General features: G+C 33.8%; 1 non-coding gene across 1 annotated transcript; it reads right to left on the reverse strand.

Moving 5' to 3' along the window:
• Positions 1-7,000: 7,000 nt before the first annotated feature.
• LOC128040085 (small nucleolar RNA R71) lies at positions 7,001-7,107 on the reverse strand. Its single transcript, XR_008194745.1, has one exon. It is a non-coding gene; the product is annotated as a small nucleolar RNA R71 (small nucleolar RNA).
• Positions 7,108-13,510: the final 6,403 nt, after the last annotated feature.

Genomic DNA, 13,510 nt, shown 5'->3' on the forward strand with positions numbered 1-13,510 from the left:
ACATTCTTTTATGCACAACAATCTCTAAAAATAATTTTTCCAACATTTATCTTTCTGCCAGTCATAATAGAGTGCAGTAACAACATGCGTTCCTTCACAATAGTAGAATTATAAGTTGAAGGACTAAGGCGAGATTTAAGAAAATGGTACCATACTCTACAATAAGGCTTCAAGAAAATACGATCGATGTTGTAGTAGTCATTCCAAGAAACTATCCATTTGGTCCCATCCACGCATAAATCCGCAAGAACTTGATTGAATCCTTCTACTATTATTGTCTTCACGAATTGAGAATGTTCATTAGGGACGTCAATTAACCCATATTGTGTACTGATGGAGTATTCATCAAATAACATCGAAGCACCGAGTACATAGATGAAATCATTATTTGGAGAGGTTAAACATGATGAAGGAAAAAGAATTACCATCCAGGTTTCTCCACCACAAAAGAAATTGCTTCAATGTATCCCATAAAGGCCGCATCTTGAAAAAGAAAGTCATTTTCCACACAAAAGGGTCGCTTTGATGTGTTCGTGTTGTACTTTTCTTCAGCAGCGTTGTTGAAAAATGTTCTTGGAGGCATAGAGGTTGATAAAGATAGTATACGTCAAGCCATGTGAGAAGAAATAGTAACCGTAAAAAAGAAGTTGAGGCCTTTACAGTTATGGAGGAAATATTGAAAATGGTGAAAAAGAATAAACTGAAAAAAACTTGGAGAAAGAAAATGAATCAACTAGGGTAAAAATGAGAGAGAATATAATAGTGACGTGGGGGATAAGATTAGCCTGAAATTATGGCCTAACATGGTAATTAAGCACAATTTCACATACTTTATGAATTCATGCCCAATATTACTAATTAAGTAAAATTCACTTATTTTAATAAGAATTACTCAAGATAAACATATTTATTAAGTAAAAGGTGGTAAAATATATAGAAAACCCTATATAATTTCGAGTTTACACCTCAATTCTAACTAATAATTGTCTAATCTTATTGCGGAAGCGATATGTGAACCATTTTAAAACTATATTTAAGGATTTAACCCTAAGAGTATATTTTACCACTTAAAACTAAATGATCTCGATTTTAATTCTAAATGATTACCACTTTTAATCAATTTTGGGAAACGACTAAAATTCATTTTAATTAACCATTTTACTTAATTCATTTACTAATTAAGGCTTTATTAGCTAAGTTTTATTACTTTAATCATATATATACAATTTTAATTAATCTAATTACAACTAATAAACAACATGTATTCATAATTTAAAATTCAAAATCATGCTTAACAAACAACAATTAAATCATACAATGGACTTACCTTAGCCACAAAGCTATCTACTCCTTGACAAGCTACAATTAAAATGTATTAGTGAAAAATTCATGCTTCAATCACCATGATATCACTTAGCAACATACCATAATCCACACAATATTTAACCATAAAATCAATCATTAAAAAAAACAAGTATAACATCTCAAAATTAAAATCCAATTAAAAGTCTCAAACGTCCATTACAAGTATATCAAATTATCCCAATTGAAAGCCACAATACCCTCTAATTTTTTTAAAGAAAAGCCCTTATTCTATACTACCAAATAGCCTTAAAATTTGACCAGCCTTGCCCTTGCTCCTCAACTCCCCAAAGCCGAAAAAAAAAACTTTGCACAAAGCTATGAGGGTGTGAGCTAAAAAAGCTCAGTGAGTAGCCATAAATTCAATAAGCAAATCACACCAAAAACATACTTAAACCAAGGAAAATTATGTACCAAATTTCGAGTATATGAATCATAGTTTCAATTATATTTTCATGCTCAATTATAGCATTTAGTTGGCTAAAATTTCCAGCAACAATGCAACATCATAACATCATAATTTCATATGCTATTCTACGAGTAAAAATCACATTTATTATGGCATATGGAAACATAATTTAATTAACAAACAAACACTTATATTGGCAAATGACATCCATGGAAAAATATAAACATGTTATCATGCATTGGCTAAACGGGTCTCCGATCTCCTAAATATCGAATACAATACTCTGGTTGAGTGGGGCGTAGCCACACACTCCCTTACATCACCTCGAAATTGCCAATAATTGAGTGGAGAAAAAGGCTCAACACTCCCTTATCCACTCTAACAAAATCAATACTCATAAAGCCATATGCTCACAAATAACACATATAGTGGTGAGTACTCACTAATCCTATGGCATACCATCTATATCCAATGGATCCACCATGCAATGTTTCCAATATAACCAACCATACAGGGCATAAAAACTGATATTTAAGCATTTAATTCATGATATAAAAATTCAATTTAAATCATGTCGCTTAGGAATTTTAGTACCAACATAGATAAGCACAATAAGTTTCTTTGTCCATGGATCTAAAACCAATCATTAAACCATCATCAAGTGCTCTAATATAAAGTAATTCATTCTCCAATTATTATTCAATACAATTCAAATCAATCATACCGGACACACAAATTACAATTTCCATAAATCATTTACAAATATGCTTATATAAAATTAAAATCAATTTTAATAATCTAAACCATTTGAGATACAATTGAATCATTACAAACACAATTCAAAACCTCAATTTAGAATGTAAATAGGCATGTTTACCAAATTCCTTTAAAAGCCTCCCACCTTAACACTTTGCTTCTCAAGCCAAAGTGTATCAAGTAGTTGTGTTCGGACCTCGATTTTGATTAATAATGGACTCTCCTCATTATGGAGCTTAAACAGGGATAAAATACATGTTACAAGCTATCACTAACAATAAGAAAATCAAAAAAATCTTGAAGTACACGGATCTAAAACGCCTCTCCAATCTACCTTACCGAAAACTCACAGTAAACCCGAAACACAAATTTCAACCCTTAAATGACTTTCTCTGCTCCAAAAACCATTTCTAAACTACATTTCTAATCTATAAACACAAAACCTAAGCATCAATTTCATCAAACAAATCGTTTCATAATTTTCCAGAAAATCAACTCATGTTTTTAGTTAAAACAGATTTGTCAAAATTAATCAATCAAATGAGTTTAATCTTTTGTTTTCTTTATCCAAAGCCTCTTAATAAACATGATTTAATCTTAGATATCCATTTAAACTTGGATTCCAACTCAAAACCATGAATTCACCGTTGATGAATTTCATGTTCAAGAGAGAAGAGATCAAGATTTGAAAAACCATTTTAATTGATTTAAATAAAAAATAATGATTAAAAATAAATTTAAAATGAATTTAGAGTTGAGAAATTAGCTTCAATCGATCTAGAATCATCAATATTGAAGATTAGATCAAGATTTTTGAAGAACTCAGATGAGTTTTTTCCCAAATTTGAAAATCTTTTCTGGAAAATTTTGAGGGAATTTGGATAAAATAAAAGATGAGATCTAATCTTTGACATTTGGACTTCGAAAATGAAAAAGAAAAATTAGAGAAAACGCTTAGAAATCGGATGAAAATTGTGTGTGAAGTGAGGGGGTTGCAGTGTTTTTGAGCTAAAGAACCTTCACCTGATTTTCAAAAATTGGGGAAACTGTCACTAGGCCACACCCACAATTCCCTTGTTTTACAAAGTAATCCTTTCCATCAAAAAATTTGAAAATATGGGTAATTTTCCATAAAACCACTCAAACATTTTTCTTGTTTTGCAAAATGGTCCTATGTAATTAATATTTTAAATTCTTTCAATTAAACCCCCATTTTAATTTATTTTTCAATTCTAATTTGACCCAAAAATATTTATTTTACCCAAAAATTATTTAAAACTATAAAATTAATTTTTCTAAAAATATTTTATTTTCCAAAATATTATTTCTGATTTTTAAAAATGAAATTAAGCTAACTAAACTAAGAGAAAATTACTAATAACCTCGATTAACTCTTATTTTTTCAGTCGGAACCCAATAAACTTACTCGAAACTACTAGAACTATTTTTAGGGCCTTATAATAATTTTTAGGCTAATACATTTAATTGATGTTAATTTTATTTTTCGTAATATATTTTTAAATCGATACTCTTTAGACTTATTAGTGCAAAGAATTAATTTAGGTTTAATTCAACCTCATTTCGATACAATCCTCGAAATGCTTCTTGAAGTGTTCCGTTGTAACAGTAACCCATATTACAATTTGACTCGTATACTTGTAGATAGCGCTGGTTATTTTTATATATTTTTCTTTCCATATTTCTAGTCCAAACATTCGCATAGCTAGCAGCAATCACCCACGATATTGCAACACGAAGCTTGGATGTCGCAACACATTGAACAAAGTACCAAAAGGAGTAGTTTGCCATCAATGTCGCGACATAGCCATAAGGTGTCGCGACACAGCCCCGAAGACACGCCCTAGCTAGTAAACTGCCATTAATATCGTGACACAAGATAGAGGCTGTGGGACACTGGAAACACAAAGATTTATATACTCTTTCATACCTAATTTTACTCAAAATCATGCATTTTCGATAAAATTTTTCTTATAAAATAATTAAATTGTATTTAAAATTTGAACATGTTAATTTTTAGTCAATTTTAAAATTATTTTTAGTGAATTTTGATTATTTTTGATAGATTCGTACAAAGGGCGAAAATTGACCTAGAAGACACTATTAAAAGAACAAAACCAAGAAGTAATTCGAAGTAACAAGGAAAAATAATTTCTAGCCTAAGACGATCCAAATATGTGTATTAATTCATAATATAATTAATTTTAATTTATTCCCAATTTAATTTGGGCTAAATAAATTAATTTTAATTAATTATGAAAAAAGGGCCCAGTTGAACCAAATTGAGCGAACCGAACCAGCCACCAATTGGGCAGCCCAGAATCGTTCAAATGCTGACCCAAATTAGAATTTTTAGCTGATTAAATGAGCTTCAAAAAGGCCCTTGGAAGACTTCCAAATTGCATTCAAACCTCACCTTAAATTAAGGCTTTACAGATTTACCTCAGGCTAATTTTAGCAAAGTTGAAAGTCTCAACTTTTCCATGTAGGATGGCCGGCCATGAGGGAGCTCGTTGCTGCTGAAATTTTCTATTTTTAGCAGCCATCCTAAAATATATAAACCCCCCTTTGCTGCCCATTCAAATCATCCCTCATTCACATCTCTTCTCTCCTCTTTCACTTTTTTCTCTCATTTTCCCATTCAAAGTTCCTTGCTCTTGTGCCAATTTCTCCTCTTGGAAAAGGGTTATTCTTCAGCCATTTTGGAGCAGCAATTGAGTGTTCATAGCAGCCTTGACCGGTGAGGACAACAAAGAAGGAAGAACGGAGCAACCTAGTCAAGCCACGAAAAACCACCGGATTTGATTCTTGTTTCTTATCTCTTTAATTTTTGTTGTTTTTATGATGAACATATCTATGAATATTTATGCTATTGGAATGGTTAATTTAATCAGTTTAGCTTGAATTTAATTCGTGTTGGGTTGATTGCATTCCATCCTCTTGATTTGTTAAATTTATGTTTATGCTGTTATAGGCCTCGGTAAAATGTTTGATTAAGTAAAACCGTGATTAAGTTATTTTTTCATTACAATTATGAGATAACTAAAGAATTAATTATTTAAATGCATTGAAATTGTAATTAATGGACACAGTACTTAATCAGTGCATGTTTAATTCTTCAAAGGTAGCTGAAGATTAGATTAGCATTGTATTTGGCGATACATATGCCTTGCATAACTTGCAAGATTATTGTGATTAAACTATTTCAAGGTAAGGATACTTTATTACCTTACATAGTCTTTTATATGCTTACTAGGTTGAATTAATCGTTTGAATCGACATAGGAATATTGCTAGAGATTGTTTAATCTAATAAGTTTGTATGTGGAATAACATGTTTATCTTTATAAATCTATTTTATTGGTCGAATTGAAATTGGAATATGTACAAGAGATGAACGGATTTTTATTTGTAAATATATTCATAAGTTAGTGCATTACCGATTTGCCATGATTTATTAGTAATGAGTATAAGCATAAGTTTAATGATTCTAAGGTAAGGAAATGTAATTAATCCAACACAATAATATCATCTTGATTAAAATCACTTTTGAAATTGTGCATTAGAACTTTATTTTATTTTATTTTATTTTATTTACTTTGTTTTCTAGTTTTTAATCATTTCCCAAATCCAAATATATTTCTTTCACCAAAGTGTTTATACTTACTTTCATAAATAATTCTTTTAAAGTCCCTGTGGGTACGACAACTTGAAATTTATTTGTCACCTTATTACTTGTTGCGATTGTGTACACTTACACATTTTCATCATTCCATGTTTTTGGCGTCGTTGCCAGGGACTGTTTTAAAAAAAAGCCATTATTTGTGAATCTATTTTTACATTTTGGTTTATTTATTTTCCTGTTTAAATCTTTACTCACTTAATCTTTCTGTGATTATTTCAGGTGTTTATAAGTATTGACCAGATTATCGACTTACTCCCTGTGGACCCTGAAATAGAACGAACCTTTCGACAACGAAGAAGACAAGTGAACCAGAGAAGGACTGAAGAGATAAACTTTGAGACTATGAATCAAGGAAACGAAGCAAACCTTGCTCAGAATCCTATCCTTATTGTTGATGATAGGGATAGAGCTTTACGACAGTATGTCGAGCCAGTATTTAACGATCTTAATCCGAGTATTAGGAGACCCAAAATCGAGGCACAACAATTCAAGCTGAAGCCAGTCATGTTCTAGATGCTTCAGATTGAGGGTCAATTCAGTGGAATACCTACTGAAGATCCTCATCTTCACTTAAGACTATTTATGGAAGTGAGCGATTCTTTCAAGTTAGCCGGAATACCCGAAGATGCATTACGACTGAAGCTGTTCCCATATTCGCTAAGGGACAGAGCTCGTGCCTGGTTGAACTCATTGCCACTGAACTCTACTTCTACATGGCAAGAGTTAGCCGAGAGATTCCTCATGAAGTATTTCCTGCCGAGCAAGAATGCCAAGTTGGGGAATGAGATCACTTCCTTCCAACAAATGGATGATGAGTCCCTGTATGAGGCATGGGAAAGGTACAAAGAGTTATTACGAAAGTGCCCTCATCATGGAATCCTACATTACATTCAACTTGAGACATTCTATAATGGTCTCAACGCTCATACGAGGATGGTAGTGGATGCCTCTGCTAATGGTGCTCTCCTTTCTAAGTCTTATAATGAGGCTTACGAAATTATTGAGAGGATTGCCAACAACAATTATCAATGGCCAACCAATCGAGCAGCGTTAGGAAGACGAGTCACTGAAATACATGAAGTGGATGCTCTCACTTCACTCGCATATCAGGTATCTTTAATATCCTCAATGCTTAAGAATCTTACCACTAATGGGTCTAACAGTTTTACAAATTAACCACCTAACCAATTTGAGAATATAGCCTATTTGTATTGTAGGGAAAGACATTTGTTTGAAGAATATCCATTGAACCCCGAATCCGTATATTACATGGGTAACCAAAACCAAATCCGAGGGAGGCAAGGACTGCAATCCAACTTTTATAACTCATTGTGGCGAAATCATCCAAATTTTTCCTGGAGTAAACAAAGGGATGGAACCAGTAACACTTAGCCCCAACCTAGACCAACTCAACCTCCTAGTTTCCCCCAACAAGTTCAAAAACCAACCAAAGTGGAACCATCCAATAACTTAGAGAATCTATTGAAGGCATACATGGCGAAAAACGATGCCACTCTAAGGAATTTGGAGAATCAAGTGGGCCAGCTTGCTACTGAACTCAGGAATCGACCACAAGGTGCTCTACCTAGTGACATGAAGAATCCAAGAAATCTGGGGAAGGAACATTGTAAAGCGTTGACATTGAGGAGCGGAAAGACAGTAGAGCCCAACACTGTCGAAGTTGAAAAGGAGCCAACTGACGCTCAAGATTCAGAAGAAGTTCAACCAAGTGTTGAAATTCCAGTTTCACCAGAACTAGAATCTGTAAAACCCAACAAAGTAACCTCAATACCAGCTAATTTTGATCAACAAACAACGTCGTTTGATGTAGAATTGTTGCCAAAGATGAATCAACCAGAATAAGTCCCAGTAATGAAACCACCACCACCCTACCTTCAAAGACTCTAGAAACAGAAGTAGGAGATTCAATTCAAGAAGTTCCTTGACGTACTCAAGCAACTTCACATCAACATCGCGTTGGTTGAAGCACTTGAGCAAATGTCGAACTACGTCACGTTCATAAAGATATCTTGTCTAATAAACGAAGACTTGGAGAATGTGAGACGGTAGCTCTGACGAAGGAATGCAGTGCATATCTTCAAGACAAACTACCCCCAAAATTGAAGGATCCTGGATGTTTTACCATACCGTGCAACATTAGAGCAACATATTGTGGTAAGGCATTATGTGACTAAGGTGTAAGTATCAACTTGATGCCTATGCCAATATTTAGGAAGTTAGGGATAGGAGAATTTAGACCAACTACAGTTACCCTTCAACTAGCAGATCGATCCTTAGCACATCCAGAAGGAAAAATCGAAGACGTATTGGTACGTGTAGATAAGTTTATTTTTCTTGCTGACTTTGTAATTCTAGATTTTGAAGCAGGCAAAGAAGTACCAATCATCCTAGGAAGGTCGTTCCTAGCAACTAGAAGGACCCTTATTGATGTGCAGAAGGGCGAACTCTCTATGCGTGTTCAGGATGATCAGGTAACATTTGACGTCTTTAAGTCTATGCAATTTCCTGACATAATGGATGATTGATCTGGAGTATCTGATTTAAAGGATTTAATAGTGGAGAAGGAACTCAACTGTGTTTAGGACCCACTGGAAAGAATTTTGACATTGGATCCTCTAAATGATGAAGACGAGGATGAATACTTAGCTTTGCTAGAAGCTAATCAAAGGGGATTTAATCCGCAATCCCATTTTGAATCTTTTGAGTTAGAAAAGAAGGATTATTCCCAACCAAAAGCGTCGATCGAGGAGCCACCTAAATTAGAACTCAAGGTATTACCTTCTCATTTAAAATATGTTTATTTAGGTAACCTTCTACTCTGTCTGTGATTGTTTCAGCAGAATTGACCACTAAGCAAGAAGAGAAACTTATCTTAGTTCTGAAACAATTCAAGAAGGCCATCGGATGGACCATAGCCGATATTCACGGTATTAGTCCATCTGTATGCATGCACAAGATTATCCTAGAAGATGGCAAAAAAGGGACGATCGATGGACAACAGAGATTGAACCCCATCATGAAGGACGTAGTAAAAAAAGAGATCATCAAGTGGTTAGATGCGGGTATCATCTATCCCATCTCAGACAGTTCATGGGTAAGCCCAATTTAGTGCGTGCCAAAAAAAGAGGTATCACAGTCGTAGAGAACGAGAACAATGAGTTGATACCAACTAGAACGGTTACGGGATGGAGAATCTGCATCGATTACCAGAAGTTAAACACGGCGACTAGAAAAGATCACTTTCCTTTGTCGTTCTTGGACCAGATGCTGGATAGACTCGCAGGACGAGATTACTACCATTTTCTTGATGGATACTCAGGGTATAATCAGATTACAGTAGCACTAAAAAATCAACACAAAATGAGATTCACCTGCCCGTACAGTACATTTGCATTTAGACGAATGCCATTTGGTTTATGTAATGCACCTGCTACATTTCAAAGATGTATGATGTCTATTTTTACTGACATGGTTGAGAAATATTTGGAAGTTTTTATGAATGATTTTTCAGCATTCGGAGATACTTACGATGATTGCTTAGCCAATCTAACTAAGGTACTAAGGAGATGCGAAGAAACGAATCTTGTACTCAACTGGGAAAAGTGTCATTTTATGGTACGAGAAGTAGTTGCTCTAGGGCATTGGAGAGCGAGACATGGGATCGAGGTAGACAAAGCAAAGGTAGACGTTATTGAGAAACTCTCACCTCCAACATCTGTAAAGGGTGTTAGGAGCTTTTTGGGCCACGCCAGTTTTTATCGAAGATTTATCAAGGACTTCTCCAAAGTTGCTAAACCCTTATGCAAATTATTGGAGAAGGACTCTATATTCAAGTTTGATGAGGAATGCTTAAAAGCCTTTAACGATTTGAAGAGTCGATTAGTCACGGCACCCATAATCGTCACACCAGATTGGGATTTGCCATTCGAATTGATGTGTGACGCAAGTGACTTCACAATTGGAGTTGTCTTGGGCCAGCGAAGGAACAAAGTTTTTCATCACATCTACTACGCAAGTCGAACCCTAACAGGAGCTCAACTGAATTATACGATAACATAAAAAGAGTTACTTGCTATTGTGTTTGCTTTTGACAAGTTCGATCTTATCTGGTAGCTACCAAAGTGACTGTCTATACGGACCACTTGGCAATTAAGTATTTACCTGCGAAGAAAGACGGTAAGCCAAGGCTGATCCGATGGGTACTTCTACTTCAATTGTTCAATCTAGTAATTCAAGATCAAAAGGAAGTCGAAAATCAGGTAGCAGATCACTTGTCCAGATTGGAGCCACAAGAAGGGAATTCTCCTCTTATACCAATTCAGGAAACGTTTCCAGACGAACATATCCTGAAGGTAAATCATGTCCATAATACCCCTTGGTTTGCTGATATTGCTAACTATTTAGCTTGTGGTTTGATGCCAATTGATAAGACGTATCAATAAAGGAAAAAGTTTATTAACGATGTGAAGTATTATTTCTAGGAAGAGCCATATGTGTTTAAAAAGTGTGCAGATCAGATGATCAGGAGATGCGTGGCAAAAGATGAAATACCGAAGATTTTATACCACTGTCACTCAGCTCCAGGTCGGGGACACTTCGGAGGTACTCGTACAGCGGCCAAAGCATTGCAAGCCGGATTCTTTTGGCCAACATTATTCAATGATGCATATGCTTACGTGAAGAGCTATGATCGATGTCAAAGGGTTGGAAATGTCACCAACAGAAATGAGATGCCTCAAACAAACATCATTGAGGTAGATTTGTTTGATGTATGAGGTATTGACTTTCTTGGTCCTTTTCCTCTGTCTTGCAGTGACAAGTACACACTAGTAGCAGTAGACTATATGTCTAAGTGGGTCGAGGCTGAGGCATATTTGACAAACAATGCTAAGGTTGTGATGAAGTTTCTGCAAAATCATGTGTTCACAAGGTTTGGAACCCCAAGAGCTATCATCAGTGATGAAGGATCCCACTTTGTGAACAAGTGGTTAAAATGGTTATTAGACAAGCACGGAGTGAAACACAAGGTTCCAACAGCTTACCATCTGCAAACAAATGGGCAAGCTGAACTGGCAAATAAGGAGATCAAAGGCATACTTGAGAAGGTATTCTGCCCGAACCGATGAGATTGGTCCACAAAATTAGATGATGCTTTATGGACTTACAGAACAGCATACAAGACACCGTTACGGATGTCACCCTATAGGTTGGTCTTTGGGAAAGCCTGCCATCTACCATTGGAGTTAGAGCACAAAGCTTACTGGGCTCTTTAACAGCTTAATTTGGATCCTAAGCTCGCAAAAGAGAAACAGATGTTCCAACTCAATGAGTTAGAAGAGTTCCGAATGTTCTCATATGAAAATGCCAAATTACTTAAAGAAAGACTCAAGAAATGGCATGACAACCACATTCGAGTTCGAGAATTTGAAGCAGGTCAGCAAGTCTTATTGTTCAATTCCAGATTGAATTTCTTTCCAGGTAAGTTAAAATCATGTTGGTTTGGTCCATTTAAGTTTCAACACATCTATCCATATGGAGTTGTTGAACTCTAAGGTAAGGGAGGTAATTTCCAAGTCAATGTTCAGCGTTTGAAACACTATTGTGGAGAAAAACCTGAACGGGATCAACTCTTGTTCAGTTCATCAGATATTTAAATTTTCTTGTTTTTAATAAATTATTTAGGGTATATTTTCGGGTTTATTATGTTTAAATAAATTCTGTCTAGGAGATTGGAACTTAAGCAGGACCGCTTGTGACCCCTCCAATCTTCCTGGGAATTGATTTTTAAATAATTTTCCGAGAAATTATTCCTTGAATGACAAAATAAGTTTTTGATTTTTCAAATAAAAGGGTCAAATTGTGATCCAAGTTTTAAATTACAACTCAATTTCAAATTGTCATTAAGTCTAGGGACTTAATTGAATTATTTTTAAAATTTGGTTGCTAATTTCAGTAAATAATATAAACTAGGTGCCTCTTTTTGTAAATATTTCCAAAAGGCATCTAAAATAAATATTATTTTAATATATATTTATATAAATATGATAAAATTTAATACATAATTATATCTCTTATAATTTATATATTAATTTTATCTACTTAGCATAGAATTAGGATTAGTTTAATTTTAATCATATTTTATTCTTGTTTTAATAATTTAATAGCAATTGATAATTTCATTATTAATTGTTTTTAACTTTGAGTGGGACTTCTAACACCTTTTACCCATGTTCATCGCAGAAAGCAGGTAAAAAGTATTATCAAACATAAAATACATATTTTCATACAATCGGATTTTTTTATAAAATTTTTGACATAATCCTTTTTACAAATGTCTAATCCCCCGCAAACTTTCAAAACGTAATTTCAATCCAATTCAATATTTCAACTAATACATTATATACTTAAACATAATTAAATCATTCACGACATTCAAAGTAACCTCGCTAGCATTTTAAAAAAGACAACCTATCAATTAATATACATTAACATCTTAAGCTAAGTAGTAATTAGTGTATACATACATCACATTAACATTAAGTCTTCTATACATGCCATAATTCAAAAATATTGGTTTCAAAATACCAAAAGATGTAGATAGTGTGGATGATCCCCGACTCTGTCCGAATTCCGAGATGATTTATAACACTATAAAACAATAAGAAAAAAGAGAAGTAAGCATATAGCTTAGTAAGTACGTATGTAATTGATAAACAAATTTAAAACATGTTTCCATAGATAACATAATTTTAATCAACCATAAATTTGATATTTATTCAAATTCCAGCAAACTGTTTTTCTGCATTTTAGTCACTAAATTATTTTTATCTAGAGCTATCTAACTCCAAATTAAGTTCTGTAAATTTTACCTCAAACTAGACTCATATACCGTCTTATCATAAAATTTTCAGAATTTTTTACTTGGGAAATCAGTACAGTTTATTCTTGAAAGCCACCCCTATTTCACTGCTCAACATCTCTGACCTCTCTTCACTAAAAATGAATTATTTCATTTTACAAAACTCAGATGATATTTTTGTTTGTTTTTTTTTAAATAGAGTCATTAAGGATTCTAATAATATAAATTATATCTCATAATTATTTTTTTACAATTTTTAAGGATTTTTCCAAGTCAGAACAAAGGATTCCAAAGTCAATCCAATCCTGCCTCACTAAAATTCATATATCTCAAAATATAAACTGTTTTGCTTTATTTACTTCTTTTATATGAAATTAGACTCATTAAGATTTAATTTCATA

Source organism: Gossypium raimondii, chromosome 3 (genome assembly GCF_025698545.1).
Source record: "Gossypium raimondii isolate GPD5lz chromosome 3, ASM2569854v1, whole genome shotgun sequence".
Lineage (NCBI taxonomy): Eukaryota > Viridiplantae > Streptophyta > Magnoliopsida > Malvales > Malvaceae > Gossypium > Gossypium raimondii.